This window comes from Mesocricetus auratus, unplaced genomic scaffold, assembly GCF_017639785.1.
Source record: "Mesocricetus auratus isolate SY011 unplaced genomic scaffold, BCM_Maur_2.0 Super-Scaffold_100008, whole genome shotgun sequence".
In the NCBI taxonomy this organism is placed as follows: Eukaryota; Metazoa; Chordata; class Mammalia; order Rodentia; family Cricetidae; genus Mesocricetus; species Mesocricetus auratus.
The window spans coordinates 35411568-35424678 of NW_024429192.1; the positions used below are offsets into that span (position 1 = coordinate 35411568).

Below are 13111 nucleotides of genomic sequence, written 5' to 3' on the forward strand. Positions count from 1 at the left end.
AGCCTGGCAGGAGAGGAAGGGTGGGCCGGGCTGCAGCAGCCAGCTCCTGGGCGCCGGGGGCTCCCGGGGCCGATCCCCGCCCACTTCTGTCTGGGCGCACCCGGCACGTCCAGTGCCGCCCCCCCCCCGTTCCTCCCGTCTCCCCCACCCGCCCCATCTGCCTCGCTTCGGAACCCTTCAATTCTCTTGCGCAGTTCCTTGGCTTGGCTTTTCGATCAGAAGGAAAACACCTTAATTGGTGACAGTCGCCCACGGGTTCCTCCCCCCCACAAAAAATGTCACGCAAACCCGGAAAACAATTCAGTACCTATCTCATTTTCCACACTCAGATAGATCCCCATCTGTCTCCTCTACCGCTACTTTGCTCCCAGTTCCCAAAGCCCATTCATTTCCTCCCCAACCTTTCCCTTCAGTGATCTCTGCCTTTCTCTACTCTCCCACCTCTGTTTCCACTCCTGTCTCCGCCCTCCCACGTCCTTGGCTCTCCCCGTCCCTCAAACTCTGGGTTCTAGCCTCTCTGCCCCTCCCCAGACAAGTGTCCGGCTCCACTGGGGCAGCCGGCCGGCCGCCGGGCTCAATCCCTGCCCACCTACTGTGAGGAGCAGCTCCGCCCACCTGTCCATAAAAGCCAAGTGCAAGTTACCCGCAGAGCGCAGAGGATCAGAGACCTTCCTCGGTCCTCTCCGTGGGAGCCCGAGTCCCTGTCTCCCAGATCTTAGGCGCTCAAGGTAAGATAACCCTTCCCGGAGCAGCTGACCTACAGGGGCTTGCTGCCCTGAGTGAGTCGCTTCTGGTCAACACGCTAAGACCTGATTCATGAGGATGCTGGGATGAACAGTGAGTGAATTTCTTAACTAGTAACTGGTTTGAAAACAAACTTCTGTTTGAACAGTAAAATGAAAATTCCACTTTGGCAGAAACAACAGCATTTTTATTACAAAAAAAAAAAACTTTTCTCTTTTTTTTTAAGTCATCCCCCCCCCCGCCCCTTGCCTCCCTGATCTGCCTGTTGCTGAGGTTAGATGCATATATTTGCGGTGTTGTGACTGTGTTTTTAATTGTAAATATTTCACGTGACAGTAGAGGCAGGGAAAACTGTCCCATTGTAAAAAATGCACTTTAAAGGAATACAATTAGTTCTCTAAAAATAGCACAGCCAAAGGTCTGCTGACGATTTTGTGGTGGTTTTCAACCCCCCACGACAGATTCTGTGGGTCCATCAAGAAGTATCTTTTGAGGTTTAACTACTTAGGAAAAAAAAATGATGTGAACCGATCGATGCCCTTTCCCTGGGGGCAGTAATCAGGTGGCTGATAGATAGGAAAGAACAAGTCCCAGTTTACAAGCTGAGACAGGCTGGGGCACTGCTGGTCTGGCTACCTTTCCACTACATCCCAAAGTGAGACATGTGTTGAGACTAAGAAAGTATCTAAGAACTCTGTGATGGGTATGCGCACCTAAACTTAAAGAGTTTCAGTATGTTTCTCAGAGAAGCATGCAAGCCCGATTACACAATTCTTCCGTGTAATGTAATGCAGACTGATGTATAGAGGGATCAGACAGACAGACCTGGGATGGAGGCTTTCATCCTCACCATCCCCTCTGGAAAATCTGTCTGATTAGTGACTGACTGACTCTCCCAGAGCTCTCCATTGGGGAGAAGACCTCGGGAGTGTGGGGGGGTTCATGGTGGAGGTGGTAGGTGGGTGGGCTGGGTGGGAATTGATCTGTTCTTCTTCCAGAGTTCTGTGCACCTGTGAGAGGAAAAAAAAAAAAAACAGACAGTTACTTCTGTAAAAATCAGTGGGCCATGAAGTTTGCCACCACACTCTGTGGTTTTGTGGGATGAAACGCTGTCTTGTGGAGAAAGCCCTCTTCAAGTGTTCTATCTGGGGAACTACAGAAGGCTGCTCTCGGAGGAGGCAAGCTGGGCGCAGTCAGGAAACTAACTCACTATTTTAGCCCTTAAAGTTCTTAAAGGGAGAGAACTGTTTGTTATGTTTTCATGTCTGTTGGTTGTGTGTTGTTTTACATAGGAAGGAACATTTCACTACAATTATAAAAAGATCTCCCTATGAAAGAAACTAAAATAAATTAGACATACAACTTGGATATTTCTCAACATTCTTCTTATCTTTCAGATATCAAAAGAAATAACAATCAATATTTAAAACTGTTTAGGACAAAAGGGATTCAATACCATTGTTCAAGTGAAAGAGTTACATGTGGAGTGTTCTGTCAATGTTACAGTTCTTTTCCCCCAGTGGAAAAATATTGCAAAGAATGTGGTTTCCTTTAAGAAAATGATATTAAATTACTATTGGCCAAGATAATATGTGACCTGTGTATATTAAAATACCTTTATCTCCAGCCACAGTGCAGTCTACTTGCTTTGTATGTAACTTGAGTAATCAGCCATGACGAGTCAGAGGTATGAGACAAGGCCAAACCAAGTATTTAGTGCATTCAAGTTAGTTCCTCCTTTGAGGGGGTATTTGACTCCTGCCCAGCACCATCAGCATGAAAAGATACTGCTTTCCCCCCCCCCATCTCATTCATAGAAGTTATCTGCTCTAAGGAACAAAAGCTTGCATTGCAGAACTCTATTAAGGCTGCATTTGAGGATTATAATTGTTTTCTGAAGGTTTGCATCTGTTCTTCCTGACAGTCTGGGTGGACCAATTATGAACAGTTGAACAGTTACCACCTTCCCTGTGTGCCATGAGGTTCAACCCTCTGAACTAAATAGGTGAGATCGTCTTAGGTTGTTCATGAGGCATCACCAGTCAAAGGAATTCTTTCCAGAGGGTACTTACCAAGTAAACCAGCACTTCCCTTATGAATTTAGAAAAATCAGTGGTGAGAAATCAGTTATCCTAGTATCACCCCTCTGCACAAAGTGTCAAAGGACAACCCACGTCTTGTCTTTCGTGTGTGGCCATACCCAGCCCAGGCCATTGCAGCAGACTACAGGTAACCCCTTAGAAGAAAACGAGAGTGCATGTCTCCTTGACTAGAGACACCCAAAGGGTGCCCTTCAGATTTTGAGGGCCTGCCACACTTGTAGAACACACATTTTAGATATCTATTTCTATTTATTAATAAATAAAGCATTGGCATGACCAGAAAGTGTATGTTACTTTATTTTTATTTCAAAAGAGAAAAATAAAGGACAAGAAAACAGCATCAACCAGAATTGAGAGGGAAACTGACAGAATAACAGACATCCACTAAGAGGATATAATGGTCTAGATCTGCTATCAAACATGACCTTTGATTTATGCAGTTTCGGAGGCTGAAGAAGAGCACAAGTGTCAACTCTTGAGCATCTGTCTCAAGTTTGTTTTCTAGTCAGTGAGAGCACTGGCACTAATAACTGAAGAGCCATCTCTGCTGTCTTTCTCATGAGCCGTCTTCCTCCAGGAGACAGCAGCATGGCTCTCAAACCTGAAATGAATTCAGGTGTGCCCACTTCAAACTCACAGAAAATTTGCCAGCTCTGGTTTCTAAAGCTGTGTTGTACATATCAAACGCCATGGTGTTAATCTTCTGTTGGGAATATCTACACGATGAACCCTAACTCTCCTGAAGGGGGCGGTGTTGTGTGAGGATTTTAAAGTTAGGAGTATCATTTACTCCTCTTCCTTGGTATGGCAACTTAAAGAATGACTCAGACTTCCGGTCTCTGGTTCTCCACATAACCCCGTGGAAGGTGTCTTACTATGTGCGTCCACACCCATGATTTAAAGGTACAGACCTACAGGCCGGGCTTGAGGTTTGAGAACAGCCTCCTGTTCTCAACTGTTCTAACTGTTGAATAGAAGTTGAGGATCAGAAGAGTTAAGAGGACAGTGAATGCCTTTGGAATTTAGAAAATCTTCTTCTTAGCATTGTGCTACATCTTTCACTACATGAGGCATCTAGTGGGGGATGGGAGGGAGACTGCTCCCAAATTGTTACCAAATATTAAGGACACAATTAAGAAAAAAAGAAAACCAAACTTTTATTTAAAAGATTTCCTAATTAACTGCAGTTTACACCCCACAGTCCTAAAGTAGAGCTTTGCTGGTCCCCCTTCTCTGTTTGGAGAGATGAGGAGGAATGAAGGGTAAAGAATAGAGCCATTTACAGTTCAGTACCAGGAGAGAAGCTTTAGGTCAGAGACTGCAGCAAAGGGGTCCCTGAAGTCTGGAGTATCTCCAATCTGGAAGCCCCATACAACCCAATCAAGGAAGTCGTTGACACTGCATCAAATCAAACTGAAGTAAATACGACAAAAACATCCCCCCAGACTAATCACAGAGCCATCACCTAAAATTATAAGTACCGATGTCTCAGTTGGTATGAGTGCTGATGAAGCTACTGATGGGATTTATAGAAAGTATTGGAATACACCCGATGATGACTTTCAGGGTCCTCTGTTTACTCAGGGCTCACTTCCCTCATTCTTCCTGGAAAACAAAAACTGCCATCTGTCCTTCATGCAGCCTAATCAGGGGTCCGCAGCTGCAGTCACCATCTCTGGATACCACTGGCATTGTTTCTTTAGTGGAAGGAGCACTCATTCTTGTGGTTTTTCTCATTACTGCGAGTATCTTCATACTTCTTTTAAAGAGATGATAAATATTGACTCCATCAAATCAGAAAGGTTTATAGTTTAATAAACTTTAATTCATATGCATGGATGAAAAGCCATCAAGAATTTTTCCTAGCCTCCAGCAAATTATCTGAGGTGAGTTTTCTGAGAACTTTTATTTGTCCACTAGGTTCAAACTTCTGTTAGGTTCGTAAAGGATCCAGACAAGGCAAATTATAATTCCTGGAAGGGAATTTGGTCTGATTTTAACTGCAAGTTCATTATAGAGAAGGAAAAGGCCAGAAAAGTTGGTGTCGTTCAGAAGGTCACCCAGATGAGTGCAGCACAGATGGAGGGCAAGTGGCCAAACTCCCTAGCCAGTTCTGCATTTTGAATAACTGGTGTTTCTGCACACTCAGTGGGAATCTAAGATAGTCCTAACAGTGTGGAGCAGCAGCCTAAAAGAACATGGGGCTTTCAGATGGAGGGCAGTTTGGGATACAGCTATAGCTTTACTGAAGAATGTGTCTAAGAGATATGCAATAAACCCTATGAAATATTTGATATTACTGGTCATTAACATCATAGGGACTTTCATTGCCATTCTCCATGACTGATTCTGAAATATTACTATATTTACTGGTTGGTAAATCTGTGTTGAGCCAGGGAGTAGATGAAGACAGAAAAAAAGTAAAGCAGAAAATATCCATTTCTTTCAACTCCAATAAAAGACTTATAAGTAGTCTTAGGGACACATAGGTTCTCAAATCTATCAAGCTTAGGATTCCCTCTTACATATGAAGTGTAGAAGACCTCACTTAACTTCATGGATGCCTGGGATGTCACCTTTCCTGCAGGACTGGGTAATTTTTTTCCTACCTTTACCTGAGCTCTAGAATTACATTTTTGTAGCATGTTTAAGATTTATTTTCAATATTGATATGGAAAAAGAATGTTAAGTAATTATTTGCAGTATATTCTTCATATACTCCCAAAAGACAATGTGTTGTCAGTTGATTCTGTAATTCTTTAAAGAGAGGAAAGGCAGGCACACAACAATCAGAGGAACCATGGATACACACTGATGAAAGGGTACGGACCTGAAGTGTACGGAGACAAAAGGGAAAAATACAGGAGCCAAAAGCATATTGAGAGAAAGGCACAGCCCCAAGAGTTCACACTTCCGGTATGTATGGAAGAGGGGGAAACCCCAGAGCAATTTGGAAAACTGCATTATAGACTTCTTTGATTGTATGTCCAGTCCCATCAGGAGATAAACTGTCTATACCAGTATCGTTTAGGTAAGGCACCATTTGAGGGCTTCAACCGGGTAAAGAGCCTGATTTGACCTTACTTTAGATGTAACTCTGACCCAGGGTAGTAACCTAATGGGTGTCAAGACAGCAAAATTTTCTCTGCTGAGATAATAAAAGTATTAGTAACACATACTCCACCAAACAACACTACGAAGACAGAAAAGAACATTCTTGTGTCACTTCCTAGAAACAAGTCACACTGAAACAGTGGACAGATGTTACAGATACGTCTTCAGTTAACTGTGAGCGAGCCTGGCAACTGTTTGCCTGTCTTTGAAACAGCAATTCTTTTCTGAAATTGATTTATTGTATGTTAAAAATCTACAGTCAAAGTTTAAACATTGTACAAACATTCCTTTATGTCTCTTTTGAAAACTGCCTCTCTTGCACACTCTATTGATGTGTTTATGTCACAGGTTATTTAGGCATTGGGTCATTGAAGTACTGAGACTACAATTAATCATTTCATGTGCTCTAACCAAATATGCCAGGGTGTGGGTGTCAGCTTTTGGAATTTGTTGAGGAGCTTCTCCGGTCCCTTCTGTTAACTAGATAAAACAGCTGTTTTTCTGGAAATGTATGTCAGTGAATAATTAAGCTAACTAGTGCTGCTTTTCCGAACTTTTCTCCCTGACAACAGAGGGGTTAAGTCCCACCTGCCTTCAGTTCTCTAAAATAACCTCAAACCTTAAGGGCTAGACAAAGAACATGTGGATGAAATAGCTGGAACACATTTGCAAGTCAATATTCCTTTAATTTTCCATGCCTCCCATTAGCTTGTACCCTCTAACAAGTCTAAACTTGCTCCATACATTCAAAGTGAGAGCTGTACATTTCATATTTTTATATAGCTACCTATTTTGTGTTTGCCCAGTCTTAAAGTCTAGAGTCATGGTGTTAAAGATATCAACCCAAATGTGCTGCCTGCCATTGTTGGCTTTTTTTATTGGTTGGTTTGTTTGTTGTTTGTTTGGGCTAACATAAAATAAGGCCAAGAAGTTAGGAAGACAGACACTAGGTGGATCTAAGAATTTGTGATTTAGGTAGTCAAAATTGGAAAAATGAAAGAAGAAAGGGGGTCTTTGGTAAAATATCCTATTGAATCCTCAAATCCTACTTTAAAAATAGCATGCTCAGTCTCCCAGTTCAGTTTATTACAACCCTTCTCTACCCAATGAGTAGGTGGGGGAGTTGCTTACCAGTAGGGGGAGCCAGTATGCTGATGGTCTAAAAAAAGATATTTGTTGCCAGAGGGGACCTTTAGAGTTAAGATTTTTCTGATTAAAAAAAAAAAAACAAAGTTAAGAATCTGCTGTAACCAGTGGCTAGAATGTCCTTTGCATTGTTAGTTTTCTTTTCTTTTTTTTAAACCTAATTTAAGCCTCTAAGAATAAATCACTCACTTCTCAGCAATGCCAGAAATGTCCAGGCTTGCAGAAGTTTATTTGAAGGAAACCAACACAGTCTTAGAAAATGTTCTTTCCAAGGCCATCACCAGCCAAGACTGAATCTAAACGCTGAATTCAGTAATAAACAAACGCCAGCCGCTGATGATCAATGAGAGACAAGCAAAGAGGAGGGAAGAGGTGCCATGCCTAGACCCACCCCTGCAGCAAGGGAGTTGGTAGAGAAAAGACAAAAATTGGCCAGCCAAGTGTCTCCAACCAAGATACCCCAGAACCACTCCCCTGCTTCTGGATCTCCCCAGGGAGCAGCCAAGGTCTTGCCTAGACTGAAGTGGATGCCTTGTTGAACATTTCCATTGCACAGCTGTGGGGAGACGGCTTGTTAAGACTTGAGACACTTGCATAATTCAGAACCCTTTGGGGGATAGAGATCAATTAGGACCAGGGGGAAAAATCCTTGGCACACCAAAAAGAGGCTGCTTGCTTTGTAAAAATTATGACATCTGCAGGAAAGCAGAATAATCCTCTTGCTAATTCTATGTATGATGTCACCAGAGATGAAGTTATAAAACTGGTATGTTTGTGACTCGAGAGTTCACCTTTCCAGACACTCTTCAGTATTTTAATCCCTAAATTACCTTCACTCTCTGGAGCCCAGTGCAAACCACTCACATCTCTGTGCTCTGGTTTATTTATCTTCAAAAGTATACTTCTCAAACAATCCTGCTATTGTTTAAAGGTTGTCTTCCAAGGTGTTGTAAGGAGTGATGATACTAGACCACGGATTGCAGGAGCTATTTATTCAGAATGCTGACTTGATGACATACATAGCACCTGGGAATGGCTTGTGACATTTACAAAGAGCCAGTCAACAAGAGATAGACTTTCAAATAGGTTTATGCTCTTCCAAGATAAGCCAAGAGTATTCTTATTTCTTAGAATACAGAAAAAATGCCACCTGTATCAAAAAGTCCAACAAGATCAAGTGTAAGTGGAAAGAGAAAAATGATGAAAATTAAACTATAGTTTACAGGGTTTCAAATGCCTTTATTCTTACCAAGTGTCAAGTAATGTTTAATTGCCTTCCAAAGGGAACTCTCACAAGAATGTGAATTAGAAAAAATTGTGTTTTAACTAGAGAAGGATGTGTGGGGCTCAATAACTGTTGAGACAAAGGGACGACTCAGAGAGTAAAAACCCCTGGCACCAAGCCTGGGTACCTGAGTTCAGTCCCCAAGAACCACAGTTTGGAAGGAGAAAATGAACTCCCATAAGTTGTCTTCTGACCTCTACATGAAGCTTGTGGCATGCACTCACACACACACACACACACACACACACACACACATACACACGGAATTATAATAAAATATAAAAAATGACCAATGTGTTGTATAAAATTAGTATCTCTTTTCCTCCACACTTTCTAAAGTGAATTTTAAATAATTGCTCCAAGGAACATAAGCAGGCATTTAATTGATTTTTGATCTTGAGTATTTTCTACTTTAAAACATCTCACGGGTTTTAGTATCCTATAGAAGAGTTTGGCAATAGTTTGACAACCACTTCCTATTTCATTGTTTTAAGATCTGCTGCCATATGGTATTGGCAGTATTACTTGTTATTGTGTAATATACACTGAGTAGATATGGCTTTAAAAAACCATGAGTAAGGAACCATGCCAGGATAGTAAATTTCTAGGGGAACAAAAGGCATATACCTTGTCCCAGGCATCAGTTCTTCATAATAGAGTAATGACGACAGCTTAAATGCTGCAGTTATTTAAGCTCTCTCTTGTGCACTCTCTCCCTCCCTCGCTTCTCCTTTCCCTCTTTTCCTTCCTCCAGACCTCCCTCTTCCTCTAGTTCCCTGTCTTGCTATTATTCCTACCAAAACTAAAGTCCTGGATATATTGAAATTGTCTCTTACTTCTCCCTTCATTTTCATTACTCTATATTTTGTCACAGAGGCATAGCCAATGGTGAGTGATGAGCTTCATAACCAAGGCACTTAGATATTTTACATAATTCTGCAAAATAGTTTATTAATTTCTGAGCTGACATCATCTGAAATTATTAGTCACAATTACTCTCATCATTCATCTCATACTATCAATAGGGAACTAATTTCAACAATTCAAACATACTTGTTGATATTCATGTACAACTTAATATATATGGGACTATTGAGTTTATGTAAGACACTCAGACTTGCCACCTCATAAGCTTCTCTATTCCCCTTAGGGCTTTAGGAATTCTCTTGCCCCTCACAAAGTTACATAAAGAGTCCAGTATCCCGAAACATGGTAATTAAGCACCCTTTCATCAATCAGATAAGTCACTCAGTCATCCAAGAGAAAAGAAAGAGAAAACCCATCATTTACAGTAAGAAGAATAGATATTTCATGGCCAGGCATGGTGGTGCATGTCTTTAATCCCAGCACTCAGCAGGCAGAGGGTGATGGATCTCTGAGTTCAAGGATGGCCTCGTCTACAAAGTGAGTTTGAGATAGCCAGAGCTATACAGAGGATCCTTGTCTCAAAAAGAAAGAAAGAAAGAAAGAAAGAAAGAAAGAAAGAAAGAAAGAAAGAAAGAAAGAAAGAAAGAAAGAAAGAAAGCAAAAGAAAAGAAAGAATAGATGATTATGCTCTAAGTTATCTAGCAAAGCAAGATACTGCACTGGTCCAGCTACATATCTGTCCTCCATATCCCAGCTTAACGAAGAAGAAAACAGAACCTCTACTCAGTTAAGCAAACCAATTTACCCAGTGCCACGCAACTTAGAAGCAGCAGTCAGTATGACCACATAGGTCCCACTGAAAAGCCCATCTGGCCTGCTCCTCCTTGTTGCCTCTTAAGAAGCCCTGTCCTCAAAGGGAGAGACAATCCCCTGCACCCTGACTCATAAAGTGAGAGGATTCCAACAGCTCTATTCCTAGACACTGCCGACTGGCTCTGTTTCTTGTATAAAACTGAGATTTTAATTTATTTTTCTTTTTTGTAATTTTTCCTCTAAAAACATGCTGCAATTCCGGAGCCAAAAAGTAAGGGTTTTGTAATTAGGAAGGAAAAAGAGGAAGGGAAAAAACAATTATTTCTCCCTGGGGTAATTTTGGAGAGCTAAATTTTCTCCACCAATTCTCTCCATGTGATTGACTACAGGTCATCTGTAATCATCACTCTGGCAAGGAGAGTCTAGCATGTCACTTCTAAGACAACAGAAAGTCATAAGATAATATGAGAAGCAGACTACAACAAAAGCACTTTCATGTGTCCAATCAACTTGAGTGTGTCCCCGGATCATTTTCCCTGGAGTGACTTTTACTATAATCCATAACCAAATGGTGAAAGTCAAGATGACAGAGATGATTCTCCATGCCATTTGAGCCATCTAGACATTAGTCACGGTAGCTTCCCCTGGTGTTCTGCCTATAGATAGAATGATATGGACAGCAGGGTCCTTTGTAATCCACAGAAGAAACAGGGAGACAACATGTAAGATCCTACCTCACGCTCACACTCTGCTATACTGAATTTGCTTTTGATTTTCACCCCTACTCAGTAATTGAAGTGTTCTTTCAATTCATTGACTAGGATAATTTATACTGCCCTTCCAAGATTCCAGTCGCAAGTCTTCTCTGTGCAAACCAAACATGTCTGCAACCAGCCTACTCAGGTTGCCCTGTGCACCTCTCCATGCTTTTTAGGACCATGCGAATAGCAGCATCACAGCTCATTATCAGTTTGTAGTGCTGATCCCCAATTATGCCTCTGCCTCCTCGCAGAGAATTTATGTCCAATTAATCTCTGCACCCTCGCCGCGTGCCATAAGAAAGAACTCAAATGTAAGGGGAATGAAAAATCAGGAAGGAGTGATAAGGTGAGCTGTCAGGCAAGTGATAAGGCTCTAAATGTACATTTTTCTATCCTTGTCGATTGTCCTAAAAAGATGTAATTAGTTTGAGACTTTGATATAATCAGAGTACTTACAGGCAAAACTGAAAGTGCTTCCCATCCCACATCCTTGACAGTCAAGTCTTTCATCTTATTTATCCTGTCGTTCCACCCCACCCCTCACAAGTTTCTAGCAAGAATTTGAATTAAGCCAGATGGCCTTAGTTTTTAAAAAAAATATTTCTTTTTGTTTTCTTTACTAAAAAATATAAAGCTCTCATTTTTTACCTGTCAACACAGTCTTGTGTCTTCATCTTATTAATTAAAGCCTTTCTACATGTTTTGCTTACATTCATCTTTTCTGGTTCTCAACTGACAGTTTCTACAAATGTCTGTAACATGTCTCCTCAGCACAGTATTGTCAGGGATGTTTGACAGAAGTTCTGCAATGGTAGAAATCTCCTCCATCTGAGCTGTCCAGTGTAATAGACACCACTCAGATACGGCTACTATGCACTTGAACTGCCCCTAAACTAGAGGTATTGAATTATTTTCTTTTATTCTCTATTTTGGTTGTTTTCATTTTGTTTTGTTTTCTTTTGTCAACTTGGCACAAGTTGAAGTCATCTGAGAAGAGGGAGTCTCAGTTGAAAAAGCACTTCCAAGATATAAGCCTGCAGGAATATCTGTGGGGCGTTTTCTTGATTAAAAATTGAGATTTGAGGGCCCAGTCCATTGTGGGTGGTGTTACCATTGAGCAGGTGGTCCTGGAGTATATAAAATAGCAACCTGAGCAAACCAAGGAGAGCAAGCCTTTCTCCAGGGTCCCTCCTTCAGGTCCTGCCCCCAGGTTCCTGTCCTGCTTGAGTTCCTATCTTGGTTTCTTTCAATGAATGATGACAGGGAATATTTAAGTCAAATAAATTTTCCCCCAAGTTGCTTTAGGTCAGAGCCTTTACCACAGCAATAAAAAGTGAACTAGAACAATATCTCTAATTGCAAGTTTAGTAACCATTTGTGACTAGTGACTACTGTGTCAAGCAGCACAGAATATTTCACTTTTTATGTGTTCTTATGGCCTGCAGTCTTTCATAAGAATAAGCATGCAGTCGTTCATGAGAGTAAACACTATAGAAATAGAAATTAATGACATGTTTTTGTCACTTCTAGTAAATAACTGTGACTGCAGAAATGTTTATTAAATATTGCTTGATTCCTGGGTGTGTCGATAACCCTCACCAAAACTCCACTTCTGTAATTTAACCATGTTGTGTCCTACACAAACAAAATGACAAAATGAGATATGGAGTACATTAAACTGAATGAGGACATCCCATTGCCCTTTCACAACTTCATCTCCTCTGCCTTTGTGGGACAAGGGTAGTTTTAATACCTACTGAGGTATGCAACTACTCCAGTCTTCAACATGACCCTTTCTGAAGAGAACGACTGACCCTGAGTATCTGAAATAAGGATAGCCAACAGATAAGGATAGCATTTCTTCACTTTCTGACACCTCACCACCTCAAGAAAGCAGTTTCTTTTCACAAATTTTCCCAGAGCCAGCAGGGCAGAGGAGGTAATGTGTCTTTGGAATTTGACAATGATGTGGCTCTGACACTTGCTGGCTCACTGAGGGCCCTTCAGGAATCCATCGCGCCAACACACCAGCCATGCAATGCAATCTGTGTTGGGCAAAGCCAAGTGCAGACTCATCAAACTGTCTGGAGACAGAATAGATGCTGAGTTATTAATAAGCCTTTCAGAAACTACATCTAAATGAATCTCTAATAGCAGCAGCTTACAAAGGTGTTTAACTGTATCAGATGCCGGCCACCCATCAGCAAAGATAGGGGCAGGGATAAAAGAGTCACTGGAGAAGTCAGGCAATCAGCTATATCTTTTCCATTCAGAGGTCA

At 41.5% G+C, this 13111-nt stretch overlaps 1 protein-coding gene across 3 annotated transcripts in view; it reads left to right on the top strand.

Annotated features, from left to right (window-relative positions):
* The first annotated feature begins 554 nt into the window (after window positions 1-554).
* Window positions 555-13111, top strand: part of Col8a1 (collagen type VIII alpha 1 chain) — a 127085-nt gene continuing 114528 nt past the window's right edge. Inside the window, exon 1 of one of the 3 annotated variants that reach the window (XM_040750625.1) lies at window positions 555-837. The gene's annotated coding sequence lies outside the window, so the exon portion shown is untranslated. The remainder of the gene's footprint in view (window positions 838-13111) is intronic. The other 2 variants (XM_040750623.1, XM_040750624.1) reach the window with 2 other exon arrangements.